This window comes from Macaca fascicularis, chromosome 12, assembly GCF_037993035.2.
Source record: "Macaca fascicularis isolate 582-1 chromosome 12, T2T-MFA8v1.1".
Taxonomy (NCBI): Eukaryota; Metazoa; Chordata; class Mammalia; order Primates; family Cercopithecidae; genus Macaca; species Macaca fascicularis.
Window position 1 is genome coordinate 113,297,927 of NC_088386.1, and position 21,745 is coordinate 113,319,671.

General features: G+C 39.5%; 1 long non-coding RNA gene across 1 annotated transcript; it reads right to left on the reverse strand.

The window, feature by feature from the left end:
- Positions 1-200: 200 nt before the first annotated feature.
- On the reverse strand, positions 201-19,449 carry LOC102137108 (uncharacterized). Its single transcript, XR_006691149.3, has 6 exons — positions 19,171-19,449; positions 12,653-12,746; positions 11,913-12,011; positions 11,625-11,695; positions 10,530-10,733; positions 201-5,298 (listed from the first exon to the last, which is right to left on the reverse strand). It is a non-coding gene; the product is annotated as an uncharacterized lncRNA (long non-coding RNA).
- Between the last annotated feature and the right edge of the window lie 2,296 nt (positions 19,450-21,745).

Genomic DNA, 21,745 nt, shown 5'->3' on the forward strand with positions numbered 1-21,745 from the left:
ACTACCAAAGCTCACTCAAAGAGAAATAGGTAACATTAGCACACATAGCTCTATATCTAATTAAAAAATTAAATTTGTAGTTAAAAATCTTCCCACAAAGAAAACTTCAGGCTTAGATGTCTTCACTGGTGAATTACATTTTAGAAAAAATTAATACCAATTCTACATAAACAACTCTAAAAATTGAAAAGGACAAAATATTTTCCAACTCTTCATGAAATCAGGCTTATTCTGATACAAAAGTCATACAAATACATTACAGGAAAAGAAAATCACATACTAACTGCCATCAAACATAGATGTAAAATGTCTATACAAAGTTTTAGCAAATCAAGTTCAACAATATGTACAAGGAATTTTACAAATGACCAAATAGGGTTTATCCCAGAAATGCAAGGTTGGTTTAATATTTGATGACAAATCAATGCAATTCACTATCTTAGCATACTTTAAAAATAAAAATCATATGATATTTCAGATAGATCCCAAAAAAGCATTTGACAAAATTCAGTGTTCATTCCTTACCAAGAAATTAAAATTAAATTTAAAAAACCCACAAACCTTCAGCCAACCAGGAAGAGAAGAGAACTGCCTCGGTCTTACTTAATGGTAAAAAACCAAATGTTTTTCTCCTAAGACAAGGTACAGGAAAATTATGTCTACTCTAACAGTTTCTATTTAGCACTGTCCTATGGGTTTGAGTCAGGGCAGTCAGACAAGAGCAAGAAATAAAAACCATCCAGATTGGAAAAGAAGTGAAACTTTATTTACAGTCTATGTGACTGAAGAGTAGAAAATCAGATAGAATCTATAAAACATCAATTGGATTTCTATATGGTAATGATGATAAATTAGAAATTGATGTTAAACATAATATTATTTATAATAACATCAAAAATATGAAATACTTAAAGACAATTCTGACAAAACATGTGAAAGGGCTATGCCCTGAAAATTACAGAATGTTGCTAAAGATATCTTTAAAAACCCAAATAAATGGAGAGATTCCATCATGTTCATGGGTCAGAACATTCATGTTGTTAAGATGTCAGTTCTCTCCAGATTGAGCTATAGATTCAGTGCAATCCTAATCAAAATTCCAGCAGATTTTTGGTATATTTAACAAACTGTTTCTAAAATTCATGTGACAATTCAAAAGATCTAGAACAAATTTAATGCAAAATTGTAAAAGAAAAACAAAGTTGGATGACTAACACTATCTGAGCTCTGGATGACTAACACTATCTGAGCTCAAGATTTATTATAAAAGCTGAAGAAATCAGGACAGTGTGGTATTGGCATCAAGACCAACAAACAAATCAATGGAGCGCAGAAGACAGGGTCCAAAAATAGATCCATGCAGAGATGGACAACTTGGTTTTTTACCAAGGTACAAAGATGATTTAGAGTAGGAAGGGTAGGCTGCAAACAATTGTGCTGTAACATTTGGATACCCGCATGCCAAAGAATGATCTTCAATCCCTATTTTACATCATAATAAAAAAGTAACCCAAAATACATCCCACAATGCAAAATCTAAACTATAAAACCCTCACAAGACAGTATAGGATAAAAACATTTGTGAACTTGAATTAGGCAAGATTTCTTAGGTCTTACACCTAAAGCATAATCCATAAAACGAAAAAAAAAAATCATATATTAGCTTTCAAAGTCAAAAACTTCTCCTCTTCAAAAGACAGAATTTTGTAAATTCTGTAAAAAGAATTAAAAGATAAAAGGCAGCCTAGGAGAACATATTTGTAAATAATACATCTGACAAAGAAGCTGTATTTAGAATTCATAAAGAACTCTCAAAATTCAATAACAAGAAAGCAAGTAATCAAATACAAATGGTCAAAAGACTTGAACAGACAGTCACTAAAGAAAATGTATGGTTGGCAAATAAATAGACAGAAAGATGTTCAACATCAGCAGTTGTTCGGGAAACGCAAACCAAACTAGAATTAGATACCACTACGAAGTTACTGGAATGGCTAACATTGAACACACTGACCCATTTCATGTGTTGCCAAATATATGGAGTGACTGGGACACATACGTTACTGTTGGGCATAGCCATTTTGGAAAACAGTTTGGCAGATTTTTTAAAAGTTAAACATATACTTACCATATAATCCAGCAATCCCATCCCTAGGTAAAATAATCACTTACCTTCACACACAGAAAACCTACACATGGATGTTTATTGCAGCTTGATTTATAATTGCACAAAACTATAAATGAACCAGATGTCTTTCATCAGGTAAATGGTCATACCAGATTTGGCATATCTTGTACATAGCATGGTATTCAGTAATTAAAAAGACACATTCTTTTTTCTATTGATGCAATCCGTAACACAGGCAAATCTCAAAATAATTATGCTGAGTTAAAGAAGCCAGACCCCAAGAAAAAGATGCATCAACCAGGCAAAATAACCAGTGCTCTGACCCCACTAACCAATGGAATTCAAAAATGATTTTTTTTTTTTGTCAGTTGTACCCATGGCATGAAACACTTGCTCAGAATCCATACCTCTTAATTATGCCTTTAAACAATAGCTTATTATCTGTGTGCATTTTGAGATCATATACTTTTATTTGGCATTTTTTAGGTAACTGACATTTCATTGGACACTTCTCATCCCTATTACCACCATCACCACAAAGCAATCTTCAGAGTTATGATTTAGAATTCAGGAGCTGCTAGACGCATGAATTGGGCAGTTCAAGAATTCCATGGTTCAGTCCTCGAGTTGCAACTTTGATACTTCTGGCTGGAAGTGGGAAAAACTTGGTCATCTAAAGATGACCCCCAAATAAATAAAATTCCTGATCTCTGCTTAGACTACTCCTGCCAGAAACCTCCAAAGTCAGGTTCTTCAGAAAAGTCTGGTCCTGGATTCTGACTCATTCAAGTCTTTCCCTTACTTTCTCCTGAAAATTTGGAGCACAGGGAGCTGCTCCTGTCCAGAGTGTGGACAATCAGAGTGAGATACTTGGCAGGTGAAGCATTTGCCACCTCCTTCACATAAAGGTCTCTACTCTGTTTTTGGCTTATCCTTCCAATTTGAGCTGAGTTGTTTCCTTCATAGCCTTTAAAACCAGGTTTGATTTCTAATTATTTTTAAAAATCGTCTCATCAAGTCAATGATTTCATGACTGTTTTTCTGGTTAAAACCCCCAGTTTAATTAATCTCAGAGGAATCTTCCTGTGTGGTCTCTCCTTATGGTCATCTCCCATCCCATCTGCCCCATCCTTATGAGGGGGATGCAGCCGCTCAGCAATGGTGATTCTTCCATGCTACTGTCTACCCTTTCTCTCTGGTTTTCCTGAGTTGCAGGGATTGCACACCCATTGGGATTGTGAGACTTCTCAGAACCAGCTTCTTCACAGAAATTCTTTCTAACTCTTCCAGCCCATGGAGCTGCATGTCAAGTTACACATTCTTAAAAGGTTCATCACTGACTAGGATCTATCTCCCAGTTCCTCACCCACTACTCTCCAACTCTACGAGTCCCCTCCAACTCAACCTACTGGCATCATTGCCTGCTCCAAACTGTAAGTGGGAAAGTGAGAGTAGAATTTCTGCATCAGGATCCATAAGCTGAAGTGAGTGGGAGAAGGACTTGAATACAGTCTGTTAACACCTCAGGGAGAGTTAATTAAAACCTGAGGAACCAGAGATGCCAGATAGTCCTAGCATATGTCAATAATGGCAACTTGGCAGTTTTTATTAGTGTCACAACAGTACTAAAGAAGGAAGTGAGTGGAGAGGTGCAAAGAAAACAAAAAGAACAGAGAAGATGGTGGGGGAGACAGAATGCTAGCTTTTGCTGACTTCTTGGACTGTTTAGTTGAAAACCAGGAGTTCTGAGAAAGTTTAGTCATGCCTCTCCAGCTTTGCCTATTGCTGGACTTTTCTGGGTTGCCACTGCCAAATATTTGAAAATTTTTGAGAGATTTTTTTTTGTGGAAATATGGCCAAAAGTTTCAGGGAAATAGACAAGTTTCTAAGAAGCTGGACTCCAAGAATGGGTTCAGTGTGAGTAGAAAGGAATATTTTAAACAAATCTAGTACTAAGACTGTGGCTATATTCAAGAGTGATTAAAAGTATTTGAGGATTAGTGAGAAAGATACCAAGTGGTATCAAAGTGTTTATTTTAAAGATGAAACAAAGAGATTAAGTTTCTGATGTGTTGATAGAAGGCTAGCCTGTTTTAATAAAACTATTCTCCTTCTTTTGCTTTTTCTCCCTCTTTTTATTTTCATTTTACTTATGTGTGTGCATGATAATCCACTCCCATTAGCCTTATTCACAGCAGTGGCCCCAAGCAGTCTCAATCATGCGACTAAGATTCTATTCAATTCACTACTTGGTGTCAGTACAGCCCAAACAAAGTGTCACCTCTTGGGGTGATGGTCAAAGGTCCTGAAAACTGATACAAACTTACAAAAATAACTCACCACCTGCGTTTCATATCCTCATTTTCTTCTTGTCCATCTATGCTTCAGCTTGTACGTCTCTTCCCTTGACAACCAGAACCTCTGTATTAGCATGCAGTGAGCACACCAATAAGATGATCATTTTTCCCAAGTTCTCTCATCTCCAGTCCATGATGTTTTACTGTTGCATAAGATTTCACTCCAGAATGTCCTTTGGGCCTGACATTCCTAGACGTCAAACATCCCATCCCTACTTGATTTCAAAACTGGTAGCATTCCATAAGTAAAATTAAGTAGGACTCCTAAGGTAACGTTTTCTTTATCTGCTAATTAGGGCTTTCTAACTTTGCTAGACCAAGCCCTCAAAAAACAAACAAACAAACATACATTCAAAAATACAGAGGGAGTACAAGAAGGAGACATAGAAAAAGAAAGCAAACATACATCTAAAGATATTCAGGGATCTCTGTAACATTCAGACACAATGTTAGAACTTGGAAGGATATTAGGCAATATGGTTCAATTCTTGCCAGCTTCACAAGTTGTAGCATTAGCTAGGTGAGCTTGAACATACCATTTACACTCTCCAAGCTTCATTCAGTGACAGAGCCAAGTTTGGGACCCAGATATTCTGATACTTTTCTTCCATGAAGCCTTTCCAATTACATAACCTACAAGTGTGCTCACTCTTTAGTGCAAATGTAGGAAAACAAGCTTTGTGTCCATCGGGGATGAGCAGGGTACCCCCTATTGAAAGCGTTTTTGCCAGACTTGGTTGCTCATGCCTGCAATCCCAGTGACTCAGGGGCTGAGGCAGGAGGGTCTCTTGAGGTCAAGAGTTCAGGAAGAGCCTGGGCAACAAAGAAAGACCCAAAATCGAAAATCGATAAATCAATAAACAATAGTCAGGTGTGATGGGGTGCACCTGGAGTTCCACCTACTTAGGAGGCTAAGGCAGGAGGACGGCTTGAGCCCAGGAGTTTGAGGCTGCAGTGAGCTATGATTATCACTGTACTCCAGCCCAGTGGAGTATCCAGCCCAGTGGAGCTATGATTATCACTGTACTCTAGCCCATCTCTAAAACTAAAATAAAACTAAAGATAAATAATAAATAAATAAATAAATAAATAAGTGTTCTCAGCACTCACAGCTACAGCTGTGAATCGTCGATCAGCTCCAGAGGGGCACTGGGGGAGAGGCCCCAAAGCAATAATATAGAATCTACCATGAGCTCTGAAACCACGGAGGGGCAGCAAACCTTTTGAGAGAGATCAGCACTGACCATCAGTTTTCCTTTTCTAGAGAACTATTTTCTCTGGCAAGCCCTCATCTCTTATCACGTCCCCAGACCCAACCCCAGCCTCAGCTTTAGAAAGGTGAATCTTCTTTAAAGAGCCAACACTTGACCTGGCTGCCTAAGGGGTAGAGTGCTGTTCATTCGTCATGGAAAATTTCCTAAGGAAAAGAAATGCATTTATCTTAATTCTGCCCTTATGTTTATACGATTCTTTTCCTGAGGACCTCTACTCTTAATAGAAAGGAGAGAACGAGGAAGACAAGAAAATCTTTGAAGAACATACTTTATAGCCGTATGTACTAGGTCATGGCTGATAAACCAAGCCCCTTTAAAAGACTTGAGAGCAGAGTAATTTAGATTTCCTTTATCTCAAATAACCAGGGCTGTGTGCTGAGACCATTCCCTGGGTATATTCTCCTTCTTTGGAGGCCACCTATTTCAGCCCATTAGACTTGCCTGAGAGGTTGTCTCGGGGTTACCATTGCTTCCCAGGACTTTAGCTGAACTCTGGGAAAGGCAAGCTGAGGGACTATTGAAAAACACAGACATGAAAAATGGAGCTAGTATAAACAACAAAAATTTACGTTATACAACTGGCAGAGGTTTGCCAGGGAGGATTTTGAGTGCTGGAATATATTTTTAAATCTCCACAAATAATTTAAGATCTAGGTCAAGCCAGGGGCAAAATAAAATAAAAATAACGAAAATAAAATGAGAGAGATACTGATTTGATTCATTTTCCCATCTGTGAATACCCTGAGATGTAGGCTAAGGAGAAATGCTTGTTAATTTGTGCAAGGGATTTTTTTCTCTGGTTTACTGTGTTATCCTTCCTTTTGGCCTTTGTCACTCAGTTTCAAACATCATAGTACACTGATGCTTTAAACCTGCTTTGCAAATGCTCATGTCTAGTAGTTTGCTTTCTTCTTCAAGCTCAAACCTTTGAGTTCTCAGGCCTTCCATCAGCTTCATGAAATGCAGTTCAGCATTGCTCTTGATCTGTCTGTCCGCTCCTCAACCCTACCCTTCTATCACCTTAGCCTTCTAGCCCCCTAGAGTTAGTTCCATGTGGAGTTCTGAAGACACAGGTCAAATTTGCCTTTTGAGCTTTCAGACCTCTCCAGCCCTGTCTCCTTTTCTTTCAGGGATCTAATGATCATACTATATCCCATATCCATGCACAAATCACCAGCATTTTCCTGGACCAAATTACCTTTCTCAGAATCCAGGGCTTAGCCTTCTGGAATTCTCTGTATCTGCTTCCCTCAGAAATCCTGGTAATAGGTAGGAATTCGAAAACAATAAATTTAGGCCAAGTTGTTAGTACCTGAAAACTGACCTCATAGGTGAGCCAGTTGAGCACTAACAATAACAATGCAATTTTTGATTTCATTCTGTCTCATTCTATTTTCACAGTCACCCTGTGAGGAGGCATAGAAACATATTACAGATAGCTGAGGTCTCAGTTAGGGGCAAGACTTGTCTAAGGGGATGACAAAAGCTTCTCACCCCACTCAGAGTAAAACTAATCTCCTTAGCATGGCCTTCAAGGTCTTTGGTGGTCTGCCCTGTCTTTCCCTCTCATCTCATTTTCCATGACTCTCTGGCTCTTTACTTCTTTTCATATTTTCTGCTAAAGTATAATTTTCAAAAGTTTAAAAACATCACTTTCATAAAAGTATAAATTCCCCTCATTAATTAATGAGGGAATTAGTAACCTGTTAATATTGTTACAAAAAAGAATTTGAAGAACAAAGTATGTAGGGTAACAGAAATGTTGGCATGAATTTACTAATAGATGCAAAACTGGCTAAAATCCAATAGGAAAACTAAGTATAATGTTTGGAGCAATAAGATTGACAAGGCTTTTAGTTAGAATAATAATAAAAAAAAAAAAAAAAGGAAAGAAGGCTCAAATTATAAAGTCAGAATAGAAGAAGAGATATCATTACCAACCTTACATAAATAAAAAAATTCATAAGGGAATGCTATGAACAACCACATACCAATGAATTAGATAACGTATCTGAGTTAGATAAATTTTTAGAAGACACAAATTACAGAAAATTACTCAAGAAATATACAAATAATGAATAAAATCTTTAACAAGTAAAGCAGTTGCATTAGCAAATTTAAAATTCATCAAATATTCAAAGAAAAATTGATACCAATACTTCAGAAACCCTTCCAAAAAACACAAGAGCAAGGAACACTTCTCACTTCATTATCTGGAGTCAGCATTTTACTGGGTCATCATACAAAGAGACACCACAAGAAAACAAAACGTCAGATCATTACCCCTTATGAATATAGACCCAAAAGTACTCAACAAAGCACAAGAAAATTCAATAAAACAACATATAAATACATATATACACTAAAGCTAAGTGAGACTTATCCTAGAAATGCAAGGTTTGTTTAACAGCAAAAAATTACTTAATGTAAAATACCATACTAATAGAAGAAAGGGCAAAGCATTTTCTTATGTTCTTTCTCAATGAACATAGAAAAAAAAAACTAACAAAAGCCCAACAACGCCCTTTTAAGATAAAAATGCTCACCAAACTAGAACTAGAAAAGAACCTTCTCAGCTTGATAAAGATCATTATGGAAAGCCCACAGCTAATATCATACTTAATAGTAAACAACTGAATGCTCTCCCCGTAAGATCAGGATTAAGATGAGAATGTGTATTCTTGCAATTTCTATTCAACATTGTAATGGAGGCTCTAGCCAGGGCAATTATTGAAGAAAAAGAAGTGAAAATGAAAGTCAAAGTTTGAAAAGGAAAAAGTAAAACTATCTCTATTTGCAGATGGCAAGATTTTGTATATATAAACTATTTACAATTTCACTGAAAAACTATTAAAACTGGTAAATGAGTTGAGTAAGTTTGCAGAATACAAGATCAATATGCTAAAATAAAATAAAATAACTGGGTTTCTATGCATTTTCAGTAAAATTTCAAAAATGAAATTAAGAAATCAATTTTGTTTATAATAATATTAAAGAGAACAAAATACTTAGGAATACATTTAATAAAATAAGTGCAAGACATATACCAACATCATTGAAGGAAATTAAAGATCTAATGAATAGAAAAATAGTCCATGTTCATGGATCAGATGACTTCATATTTTTTAAGATGTCCATGCTTCCCAATTTAACCCACAAGTACAAAACTATCCCAATCAAGTTACCAGCTGCTTTTGTTGCAGAAATGACTAATTGGTCCTTAAATTAATTTAGAAATGCAAGGGACCCCAAAAATTAAAACAATCTTGAGAAACAAGAAAAATGTTAGATAACTCAAACTTCCCAGTTTCAAAATTTACTACAAATCTATAGTAACCAAGAAAGTGTGGTACTGACACAAGGCTAGATGTATAGATCAATGAAACAAAATTGAGAGTGCATAAATAAACCATATTTTTACGATCAGTTGATGTTCAACAAAAGTACAATCACAATTTAATGAAGAAAGAATACTCTATTTAACAAATTGTGGAGGGACATCTGGACATCCACATACGAAAGAATAAATTTGGATCTCTACCACATAACACATACAGACATAAACTGAAAATGAATCATAAACCTAAATGTAAGAGCTAAAACACTAAAACTCTTAGAAGAAAACAAAAAAATAAACCTTTGTGGCTTTATGTCAAGTGATGGTGTCTTTGATACAACATCAAAAGCACAGGCAACAAAAGAAATAATATAAATTGGATTTAAAATTAAAAACTCTTATTTTGCAAATAATACCATCAAGAAGTGAAAAAGGCAAACCTCCTAATGGGAGAAAATAGGTACCTATACAAAAACCACAAAAATATAGTTATCTATACAATTGAATATTATTTGGCAATAAAGAATGAAGTATTGATACATGTTACAGCATAGATGAACCTTGAAACCATTATGCTAAGTGACAGAAATCAGTTTTGAAAGACTGCATACTGTAGGTTTACATTTACATAAAATTTTCAGAATAAGCAAATCTATAGAGACAGAGGGTAGATTAGTGGTTGCCTAGGGCTTGGAAGATGGGGGAAAAAACATGAAAAAGAATGAAAAGGAGCTGCTAATGGGGATGGGGTTTCTTTGCAGGAATGAGGAGGAACAATAAAACGGTCTAAAATTAGATTGTTGTGCTGTTTGTACAACCCTGTGCACATACTGAACAAAACTGAATTTTAAGCTTTAAATGGATGAATTGTATGGTATACGAATTATATTTCCATAGAGCTGCTTAAAATGTATTGTTTGGGACTCTCTTTTCTACAGGGTAGAATTCCGTCACATCTGTACTAGACAAAATTCATTGTATTTCTTTAAGGAGGATCATTTGCGTTACTGTCAGTTTTCCACAAGTAAAATAACTTAGAAAATAGAAATTCAGTTAAAGAGAAACATCTCAATATAATCAGATATCCCCAGAGGATATCCTAGACAATGCTCAGCCCTCCACTGAATGGATACTCGGGTATCTCTTGCCCATTTCCAAGTCCTGCAATTTTCCTTGAAAAATATGAAGCTTGTTCTAACCACAGGACCTATGCCAGTTCTATCCCCTCTACTTTAAGCATTCTTCACACATATATTTACCTGGCTCATTCCCCTTTTTCATTCTGGTCTCTGCTAATCTGTTAACCTCTTATTAAAAGCTTCCCTAATCACATGTATTAGTTATGCTTAATACATTGTCTCACAAAGATGTGGCTTTAAACAACAAATACTATCTCAGAGTTTCTCTAGGTCAGGAATCCAGGATTATCTTACCTGGGTGGTTCTAGTTCAGGGTCTTTCCTTCCACTGCAGTCAGAATATTGGTAGGGGCTGTAATTATCTGAAGGTCTGACTGGGGCTGGAGAATCTGTTTCCTAGATGACTCCTTTACATGGCTGTTGGCAGGAGGCCTCCATTCCTTGCCGCATGAACCTCTTTATAAACTGTTTGAGTATCCTCACATGACAGCTAATTACCCTAGAGGAGACAATCCAAAAACAAGAGGAAGAAGACACAGTGGCTTTATTATCCAGCCTGAAAGCCATACATCATCACTTCTACTTTATTCTATTTGCTAGAAAAAGTCACTAAGCCAAGCCCACACTCAAGGGGAGGTAGCTTAGGCTGCACCTTTTGAAGAGAGGGTGAAAGAGTTTGTGGACCTATTTTAAAGCACTATAACACACCCCTACACAAACACATCTCCTTGTCTGGTACTTTCTACTGCCTTATTTGATTTTTGCTTCCTTCATAACACTGGTATTATTATATTATATATGTATGTGTGAATTATTGCTTTCCCCACCACATTATAAGACCAATAAAAATATTGCATTATTTCACACTGAACACTCAGCACACAGAATAGTACAAGACATATATTAATTCAATGACTGTTTTCTTTCCTAATTAAATGAACATATAGATGAAGTTATAAATTACAGGGGCAGAACCATGCTTGGAAGCTAGGTACAATGACTCCTAACCTATGCCATTTTCCAGTATTTTACCCTTAGTGGAATTCTAATGGTTGAATGCACCTCAACAGTGATTCTGGGTGAGGAAAGAGATCTTCCCAGTCCTCCATGAAATCACTCAATTGAGACCTCTTCCACTCTTCACAGATCTAAAACAAACCCTGCTGACCAAAATTCAAGGAAGTCTTTCTTTGATCCATATGCACAAACAAAAACCCTCTCATCTTTTAAGAGTCTGCACGGGGCCTTGGAAGAGTGGGATATGTCTGATACCCCACATTTTCTCCTCTCTTTGTAAAGAGGAAGTTTAATAGCACTGAAGCAGCCTGGAGCTCAGGGTTTAATACAAGCATTGCAACTGGGTTTAGGAATAAGAGACCTTGAATGCTACCTTGCTTGTTCACTCTTGTTTATTCAGGATTTAGCAGCATCTCTGAAGCCAAATGTTGATGCTCCTTGGCTCTGAAGAACAAGGAAATCCACACACAATTAGGAAGCAGACGGTAATGGAAAGTACACAGGATTGGGCATCCACATACTTTGTATCCATCACTAATTTGCTGAAAATTGTATTTTTCATACCTGTAAAATAGCAGGGTGTGGCTGAGGAGAGTATAGACAACTTCAAATTCCTATTCAGGTTCTACTGTTTTGTAAGTTTGGACATGTCTTAGCATACCTTGGATAGTCTTTGCCAGTTTCTTTCCAGGTATTTCAACAACAATCAGCATGGGATGCACTTGCATGTGCCTCTCCCTTCTCTAGCAGCCTTCAGATTCTAGGAAGATGATGTGTACAAAAGAAAAAGAAACAAGCCATTTCTCAGTGATCTTTTTAGTATACAGAAAAGTGATAGGAGACATGGAAGACAAACTGCCTACTTCCTGCACAATATGAGGCAAAACACCAACTTCAGGGGACTGGAGAATGGAAGTCTTAGCTCTTCCCTATCACCTCCCAGCCAGTGGGAAGTCAAAAAGAATGGTGACTCCTCATGCTTACAGAGGGCAGTGTTATTTCAAAGACTATGGTGAGTTCCCCAGCTCTCAGCAAGGGTGCCATCTAACCCCCAGCTCTCAGCAAGGGTGCCATCTCATCACTCCCCCTTGGTACCCTCAATGGAGCTTCTAAATCAACACCAAAGGAGGCGCAGTCTTTAGGGAAACTCCAAGCCTCAGGAACCACCTCATTAAACTGGTGTCTTAGCTGAAGAGACAGTAGTGGGGGTGAAGTGGCAACAACAAGATGTTCATATGCACCCTCTGATTAATTTACAGGGGGAAATTGTCTTATACCTTTCCACCTGAGTGTCTGCCTCTGCATAGCCATGGAGCAGTACCCTGGAAACAGTAACAGTGATGACAACAATGAGAACAACACCCACTCTGTTTAAGCTCTAGCCCCAGGCAATCCCCTTACCTGATGTGACATCAGAAGGAAAGCACATGGGATTGTCTCCCCTGGGAATGTCTGGGAAATCCTATCCTTGCTTGGGTCTTGGGCTACCACATTTCTATCAAAAGCAAAATGGAGAAAGAAGAATTTAAAAAGTTATTGGGAAGCAAGGAATAAGTGAAAGGAGAGAAAACTCAGTTTTTTGCGTTACGGCCTGTGATATATGCAAGCTAACCAATTAAAGAATATCAGAGCTAGAAATGTTCTCAGAGATGTAGTCCAATGTCCTCCTGTTTTAGATGAAGAAATACCACAGACAGGTGAAGGAATTCATTCACAATCTCATGGTGTGAGGACCACTTGATGGTTAGGAGTTATGGTTACAGACAGAAATGAATGGGCCTGAAGAATGGAAGAAACAGGTGAGAAAGCCAAGATACTGATTTCTATTGAGTTTTAGAAATCATGATCAATAGTATTAGTGACTGTTAAGGAGGGTGATAAAAGGGGCAGAGTCCAGGATGTTCTCAGATTTCTAGCATGGGAGACTGGGTACATCTTGGTGACATGTACTAAGATGGGAGAAACCAGAGAGGAAACAGGTCAAGAGATTGACACTGTGTGTCTTATTTGAGAAGGAAATTCAGTTGCAACACCCAATAATCAATTAGGGTTGGAACCCAGGAGAGAGATTCCGATTTGAGAGACAACATTTACTGTGGGTGACAATCAAAGCCATGAGAATGGATGAGGTCTTTGAGAAAGAATTTGTAAAAGGGAGTGGAGAACAGAGCATCTGAAAGAGATGGGTGCTTGAGAGGCAGAGAGAGAAAAAAGAAATGGGGAAACTGAGGAGTAGTCAGTTGGGTGGGGGGTAGAACCTGGAATAGGGATGTGGGAGTCAAGAACGCTCACTACAGAATGTAGCATCCATGGAGCCCCCATGTGCTTAGCCAGGCTCTCAGACCTTTTGCTCTTTCCTGGTCAGGATAAGGCAGGAAAGTCTCCAACATATTTGCTCTGATTTGCTCTCCTGCATGTCCCAATATGAAGTTTTGAGGCTCCTGAAGCAAAGTCAGTTTTCCCAGATACGACCCAGAGTGAATCCTCTAGAATCAGCCTCTGCTAAGAGATTTCCCAAATGCTCCATATAGCCCATTCGTAGTGTCCTGCATTGAGGGTCAGGTAAGGGTGCTGCTCTTTCGGTATCTGTTAAATCACAATGACTCGGACTGTCTCGTGTTTAGAAGACTCACATAGAGCTTTGCAGAAAAGATGAGAGGAAGACAGAAGAGAGGAAAAAGAGTAAGGAAGAGCACGGGAAAAAAAGTAGTTAAAACAAATACCTAAATAGAAGTCTCTGTGCTTTCAAAGCTTTGATTTCTCAAGCAAAACGTTCCTTAGTGAAAAAGCCACCCCTTATTCATTTTTTATTTTTACCTTTCTAGTGTTTGGTGTGAAGTAGGAGCATCAATCCTGTCCCATGAATTCATTCAAGAGTCCTAATGCTAATTCTATCACAAAAACCAGCACAAAATGCCCAAGCATTCAGTCTAACAGGGTTTGAGACCCAATGTGCTGCTCCTTCATGCTTCTCCTGAGAGCGATTTTCCTTGGTTACCCTCACCCTCCCTTTCATTGGGTTCCCCAAGCTCTGGCTTCTCCAAAACATTTGAAGAATAAGTAGCCATTCTTCATGTGACCTGTTCATTTTTTTCAAAATGAAAAGTTGTACAAAGTATGTAGAAAAGCATAAAAATATGCATTGGTCTTAAGAAGCCCAGGGCTATCCCAACATATTACTCTCATAATTTTCCACTGTGGGTGCCCAGATGGGTTAGATGGTGCTCAAAATTCTTCAGCTTATTTCATGACTTATGCAGCCAGCTCCTCGGGAGGTATGGAAAATGAGAGAGCCCAGTCTGGAACCTCAAACCTTCAGACTGCCAAGGGCTGGTAGGATTTCCCCAGCATCCAATCTTCATCCTTAAAAGGGTCTGCTCTGCCAAGGACCCATTCTCTTGATTTCAGCTCAATGATCTTGTCTGCCTTGGCAGGGTCTGCTCACAACAAGCTTGGATGTCATGGAATTTCGGGGAAGAAAGAGGATTAAATACTTCTCCATGTTACTTCTTGCCCTCCCTGAAACAGTTGACTGGACTCTAACACTTAGTTTGGGGAAGAATTTTACCCTGAAGCCATCTGGCAAGGCAAAAGACATGTCTTTTCATATTCTGCTTTCCTTGGGAGTAATAGGCCAAGAGAGATTCATGTTTGCCTCACAAAGAGGAGGTGACCGTGGTTTCTAGAGACACCTCGCTTTAAGGCAGTGGAGTCAAGAGGGAAGAGGCTGGAAAAGCAGGATGCTTACTTTACCTCCACCCCTCACTCCCCTGGGGACTTGTCTATGGTCAAATCCCTAAAGACTCTCTTTTCACATTGATAAATCGGGGGCAAGAACCACATAGCTCACCTCAGTTTAGTAAGGCCAAAACAAGAGAGTAGTGAGCATTTGAGAAGCACTGACATGGAAATTATAAACAATGAAGCCCTCTATAAACAGGCTCTTGGCTGAGTTTTAGAGGAGGATTTCTTCATCTAGTTTGGGGCAAGTCAGTTCATCCATATTAACTCGCACAAATCTGATCCAAAGTGTGCAACTCGATTCCTTCTGCATCTCCTTCCCTCACATTGCTCATTTCTACAGGACACAGTATATTTCAGCACATAACTGCACATCAAGTAAAACTGACTTGGGAGTGGTGGCGGCTAACCAGAATTTGAGTTCTTGTTCAGTGACATGGAATGTATGAAGCAAGGGCCTGGCTAAACAGCTTTATATAATAGAGTAAAGTAGGGTAGCACCAACAAAGAAATCGAGTAAGCCTTTGGAGCTTCTTGTCCTGACCAAGTTCACCTGTAGTGAGGAGAGAACACCCATTCATGGATCACTCAGGTGGTGACAAGGAGATGAGGTAATGCCTTTATTTTCACAGCATATGAGTGGCCTCTCTGGGCTGTGGGCAGAAGCTGCCATGGCCTGGAGGAAGGTCCTGCCATCTTGAAAGTGCCCCCATATCACCCTTCCACATTCCTTTTGTTTTTATAAATGTATGTCTGTCTATATAATCTCTCCCTCTATCCTGGCAGGAAACTCATTTTGTAATGGAACAAAATCAGTAAGCCAGAGTGTCCACTAAATCATTGTTGAGATATACAAAGGGGCTGGGTTGATACTTGGTGTAGAAGAAAGAAAGACAAAGTGGCCCTGAAGATGAGCCTGGGCTGAGAGAAAACAGATCAGGCACGCTGAAACCTGGGAGGCATAAGCATGACGAATTTCTACCTTCTGTCTTGGGTACAATGTCAACCAAATGTGTCTTTCCACTTTACATCTCAAAACTCAGGTAATGGGGTAGGAAAGCTTAGTGTAACTGAGACAGAACTGAGGACAATGAAGTCTGCTGGCCTGGCTTCCCACTGTAATAACACACTGGACATTCATCTCAGCTAAGCTACTTCAGACAACAAAGGAAAGGTGTTAGGATGTCAAATAATTAGGACTAGGCCTATGTTGCTGCCGTACATTATATTTATGCCTCGCTGTGTAACACAGAGCAAGTCACTGCTCTCTGGAATTTTTCATCTGTAAAATTATATTACAGCTAAGAACTGACCTACCAGAGGGCAAGAGAGTCCCAGCCCTTTAACACCCTGGTATTGCATTAGGGTTGCTCAACCCAAGGGTCATGATGCATAACTCTCTGTCCATGGAGCGTCATTTGTGTGGCTACAATTTCCTGCTGTACCCCCAGCCCAACGCCAGGAAATCTCTCCTCTGTTTTTTATCGATCTTTTGTTCGTATGTGCTATTTCTTCTTTTCTTTGTAGGTTATGAGAAATGGAAGTAAAAGAGGAGGGCTAGTGATCTAGTAGGAACTGGATTTCAGTTTTGAATCTGAGCACTTGGTGACATGAGATAGGGTGTTGATAGGTTCACCCATCACCTAACAGCAGAGCAGGGAGAAGATAAGACGGAATGCCAAGCACAAGAATAGATTTCTGAAGGGTCCCAGGACCCATGCAGAGGGGCCAGACCCGCACAGATCCCTACAGTAACTTAGGAGCTGGCACGAGGCAGTGAATTTAGGGGCAGTCGGTCCTTCACTCGAGGTATGTCCCTTTATGGTCTGGCAGCCAGGTGTATGCCAGCTTTTCAGGGGCAGGCACTGAAAGCTGCTGTGGGAAGCACAGCTGGCAGACCCTCCAGATTTTCAAAATTTCACCACTGTCCCTGGTATGTTGGCTAGGCCTGCCTCACTCCTTTCCCTCTTACTAACTCTCAAGAAAGGGATGCCAACCTGTCTGCTTTGTCTGGGAGACTTCCGCTGCATTTCTGAGAAATACTGGCTATTAAGAATACCTTCCGGCCTCGGGTCCTCCCCAGTTCAATCAGCCACAGACAGGGTATTTGTCCCCTCCTTACACCTTGAGGGACAATCCACCCACCTGCCTCCTCACTGTCAATGCTTACCCAGCCTAGGCTGGAGCCCACCTGAAATGGGGAGGGCCAGGACAACTCTATTCAGAAGCAAGGGGTATAGGAGACTTTGTAATGTTTGAGGCTTTGGGTTTCTGAAAATGTCACTGTGTTTTTGCTGAGTCATGGCCAGTTTTGCTGATCTCCATTTTTCCTCCTACTACTTTTGCCCCTTTTGTCTGATCCTCATTCCTTGGAACTCAGATATCACAAAATGTCTCCTGGGAACAGATGCAGTGAGGCACTGCTACTCTCTTTCTCTCTCTCTCCCTATCACTCTCTCTCTCTCTCTCTCTCACACACACACACACAGGGGAAACCTCATGAAACTTACAGGAAAAAGTGTTAGGTTGGTGCAAAAGTACTTTGTGATTTTTGTCATTCCTTTTAATGGCAAAAAACACCATTACTTTTGCACCAACCTAATAATTGGCATATTCAATTACTTCTCAAGCGACTGATTGCCTAATTTTTTTTCCTTTTAAAAAAATTTACGTTCTATCTGTGGAAAACAATATATAGTTTTGTTTTTAAAATTATTCAAACTGAAAAGTACAAAAAAGTTTAAAAAATCACTCCAGTATTCCATTATTAAGACCACCCTTGTTACTTTTATGTAAGAATGATTCCTGTGATCTCTCAATGTATACTGATAGGCATAATTTTATAACAATGAGATCTTACTGCTGTGTACTTTTTAAAATCAAAAGTATTAAGTTTGTCTGAATTTAGACTAAGAAAAAGATTATTATAAACTTTTAAAAATTCCTAATATAAAAAATGTCACTTTCACACATGAAATATTCATTCCTAAAAGGAGTATTTTTGTTTGGGGTAGGGGGAGAAGCTGCAAAACTTTAAGATGGGAATCATGATATTTTTTAACTCATATATTTTAGACCCTGGCTTTTAGGGCCATGGCTTGTATTTTACACCTGTTTTAAAGCTATGTTCTTCAAAAATAAAATTAGAACCCACCAGATGTTTTAATTATTCTTTACACTCTTGCTTCAACACTTTTGCATCGTGCTTGCTATCTATATAACACTAAGAATCCCTTTCCACTGGGACAATAATCTAGAAAGGGAGAAGAGAAGGAGAGGTTAAGGAAGAGACTGAGAGGATCAGATCTCTAGAGAAAATCCATTTGAAGCAAGGTAGACTGGCTTTCTGCCTAATTCCCCCTTTCTTTTAGCAATAACAGTTTAATAATTAGCTTTAGCCAGATTTCTGGACAATTAGTCCTCCCACCACAACCTGCCCTACACCATTGTGACTTGGAAAAAAAATTAACCCCATTTTAATGGTACTGATCTACTTACATATGTTCTTATAAAACTGCTTTAAAAATGGAGTATAAGTAAGTGTAACGCTTAGAAAGCTATGGGGCATGTTTCAGCACCAAACCATCACTGAATTCAAAACAGCATGGGTACACAGGTATTCCAATCTGTACTCACATCTCTCCTAACATATTAGGATGTGCCATAGGATAGGTCAAGGTTGCTTATTAAACTTTCAATCTTGTTCTTTGGCATCCCAAACCCTCTGACCTCTCATACTTCCTACTCCAGGAGAACTTGCCCTTCCATCCACAGCATTTTATCCTGCCATCTTGGTCCCTCAATCTTCCTTCCTCCTTTTCTCCCCTTCCAGTGTGCTCCGCAGAAGTCATGAGCCTGGGTGCTTGCAGCTCCCGCTCAGGAATGCGCTTGCCTTGCTTTCGTCCTTTCTCTTATCAGAGAGGGGTGGGGAAGAGAGAAGATGAGTAAATATGCCGTAAGAGGTGAAAGGCAGGGTCTGTCAGCTCCACTCTGCTGATGATTGGTGTCATGTTGCACTGGCTTTGTGGCTGGGCCCTTGTGAAATGTGGGAATAGTGGTGGGGTGAGGGACAGATTATTTGAAATTTACCATCTCTCTCCTGTTGGTTTTGTTGGTTTCTCTACTCCTAGAAGCAGAGGGAAAAGAGGTGGAAGTTAAATATGTGGTGATGGTACTACCTTTTAATCGGTGTCTCCAAATATCCTCCAGAGCCGATTGTCTCAGCATCGGCAAGCATGAAACGAGGGTCTTTTTAAAGATCATTTTCTTTCTTGGACCGAGGTTTCTTTGTTTGTGATTCTGAGTTCCATTCCTGTGTCTCTGTGGTGGGCCTTGAATAGAGGACTAGAAGGAGAAGAATAAGAAGAAAAGTATATATCAGGTGCTTTTAAAAAAATCAATTCAAACAAAAATTGCAAAAGGGTGTCTGGACAGCTAGGATGACAGTGACCAGAGCCGGAGAGAGGCTCTGCCTGGTAACAGAGCTCTGATTGGCCGGACCTGTACAAGGAATAGGCCTATAGCGACGGCTCTGAGCTGTGCTTCTGCAGGCAGCTGAACTTGGCAGGCCCCAGCAAGCCCTGCAAAGATAGGCTCAAAACAATCCAGAGTACAGACAGCTGCTGGTAAGCAGAAGCTGTGAGTACTGACAGCACTTGGGGTTGTGAGCCTGCCACTTAACTCTACAGCCTACTGCCTCTGCCTCTTGTGGTTGGATTTCTGTCTTCCAGATGATTAACTCTTAGAGACGTGGTCTTACAAACAGTGGTAACAGAGGCAGGGAGTGTCTTTGAAAAACAATTGGCCAGGGAGTCAGGTGCTGGGGTCTAGGTCTATACCAGGCATTAAATACTGTATGTGCATGAACAGGGGACTTACTGTCTGCTTGACACTGTGGTACATGCTCCACAACACCAATCCCTCATACGGCCCAAGGAGACAGAAACAGTTATGATCCCATTTTCCAGACAAGGGAACAGAATCAGGCCCAGCACGCAGTCTGCAACTATTTGGGGGCATATGTGGACTCTCAACTATCTACCCGTCGACAGCAGTTCAGTGTCGACTGGAAAACAGGCTGCTTTAAGGCAATGATGTCTTCTGGCCAAGTTTAGGCTGAAATTGAAGTATTAGGTGGAGCCAATTGTTCCTCTTATTAAAAATAAAACACTGGGAGAAAATATTGAAAAACGATGACTATTTTTAAGTGAGGAATTAATAGACATTAATTAATAGATATTTGTATTCACAAATTAAGTACTTGAATGCAGTTTAAAATGAAGGGACTGGCCAGGTTTAGTGGCTTATGCCTGTAATCCCAGCACTCTGGGACGCCAAGGCGGGAGGATCACCTGAGGCCAGAAGTTCAAGACTAGCCTTGCCAACATGGTGAAATCCTGTCTCTACTAAAAATACAAAAATTAGCCTGGCATGGTGATGTGTGCCTGTAGTCCCAGCTACTCAGGAGGTTGAGGGAGGAGAATCGCTTGAACCCGGGAGGCAGAGGTTGAAGTGAGCCGAGATCACGCCACTGCACTCCAGCCTGGGTGACAGAGCAAGGCTTCACCTCAAAAAAAAAAAAAAAAAAAAAAAAAAAAAAAAAAAAAAAAAGGGACTGTATCTATAAGCATGAAAACATATAGTTCAAAAACATATTGTTTACTGAAAACAAATTGCAAAACAATTCATACAGTGTATTATTCAGCCAAAATTTTAAAACTACAAAGCAATACCATCTATTGTCCAATACATAAAATCTATAATAAGCTAATAAAAACATGGCCTGGAATACTATATATCAAATTATTGACAGTGGTCATCGCTGGAGAGAAAGAAGCAAGACTAGGATGGAGAGGAGGAACAAAATGGTTTTCAATTTTCACTGTGAGATATACTATCCGAAGCCTAAGTGACAAAAAGTGAACATTTTGAATATGAGCAGGGGATATGTGTATCATATTATTCTTCTGTTTTTTTCTGAATTAGAAAAAAATAGGAGGATCTTTCCTGGGGGCGTCTTGATTATGCCATCCTGCTCATGTGATGGCAAGAAACTCATCCATGGTGCTATTGCTCCTAAAGTGTGTGTGCTGTTTTGAAATTAAAAGAAAGCAGGAAAAGTCAAGAGTCCTCTTTTCCAGAGAGAAAAACTTGCAGAACCTGTGGAGTTGTGTCCCCATGCTATTGAAAATCCTTACTCTTCCCTTCCCTTCTCAGCCAGAAAGCAGCCTTTCTTATTTTTTTATTTTTATTTTTTGTACAGGGCTCCCAGTCAGCCTCAAGGGTCTATGTATGCTAATGTGATTGCTGTGTTATTCTAACCACTTCAAAAGTCATGTTCACTTATCTGTGAAAACAAGTTCTCATTCATTGCACCCTATTTGCCCTCATGTCTCAGGAAATAGGGACGGGCAAATCACGTGGCAGGTGGGAAGAAAATAAAGGAATGTTGTACACACACCCTACTCTGAAGACCAGAGTGGAAAGGGAACCTATCTGTGTATCCCAAGGGGGCTGTGAGCAGGAGAGAAAGACCGAAATACAGCAGAGAGATGTGACTTACATGTCCTAATCTCCCCACTCCTAAGGTGAACCCCAAGATTAGAAGGAGGCATAGTGAACATTTTCCAGCTAGATATGGAAGGAACCTGAGAATATTTGGAGGAGGTGACCAGTGACACTGTTTGCTAAACACATCTTTAGGGAGACAGGGAGCATCTTGGAGGAGCCCCACACAGAGCCATATTCAGCATG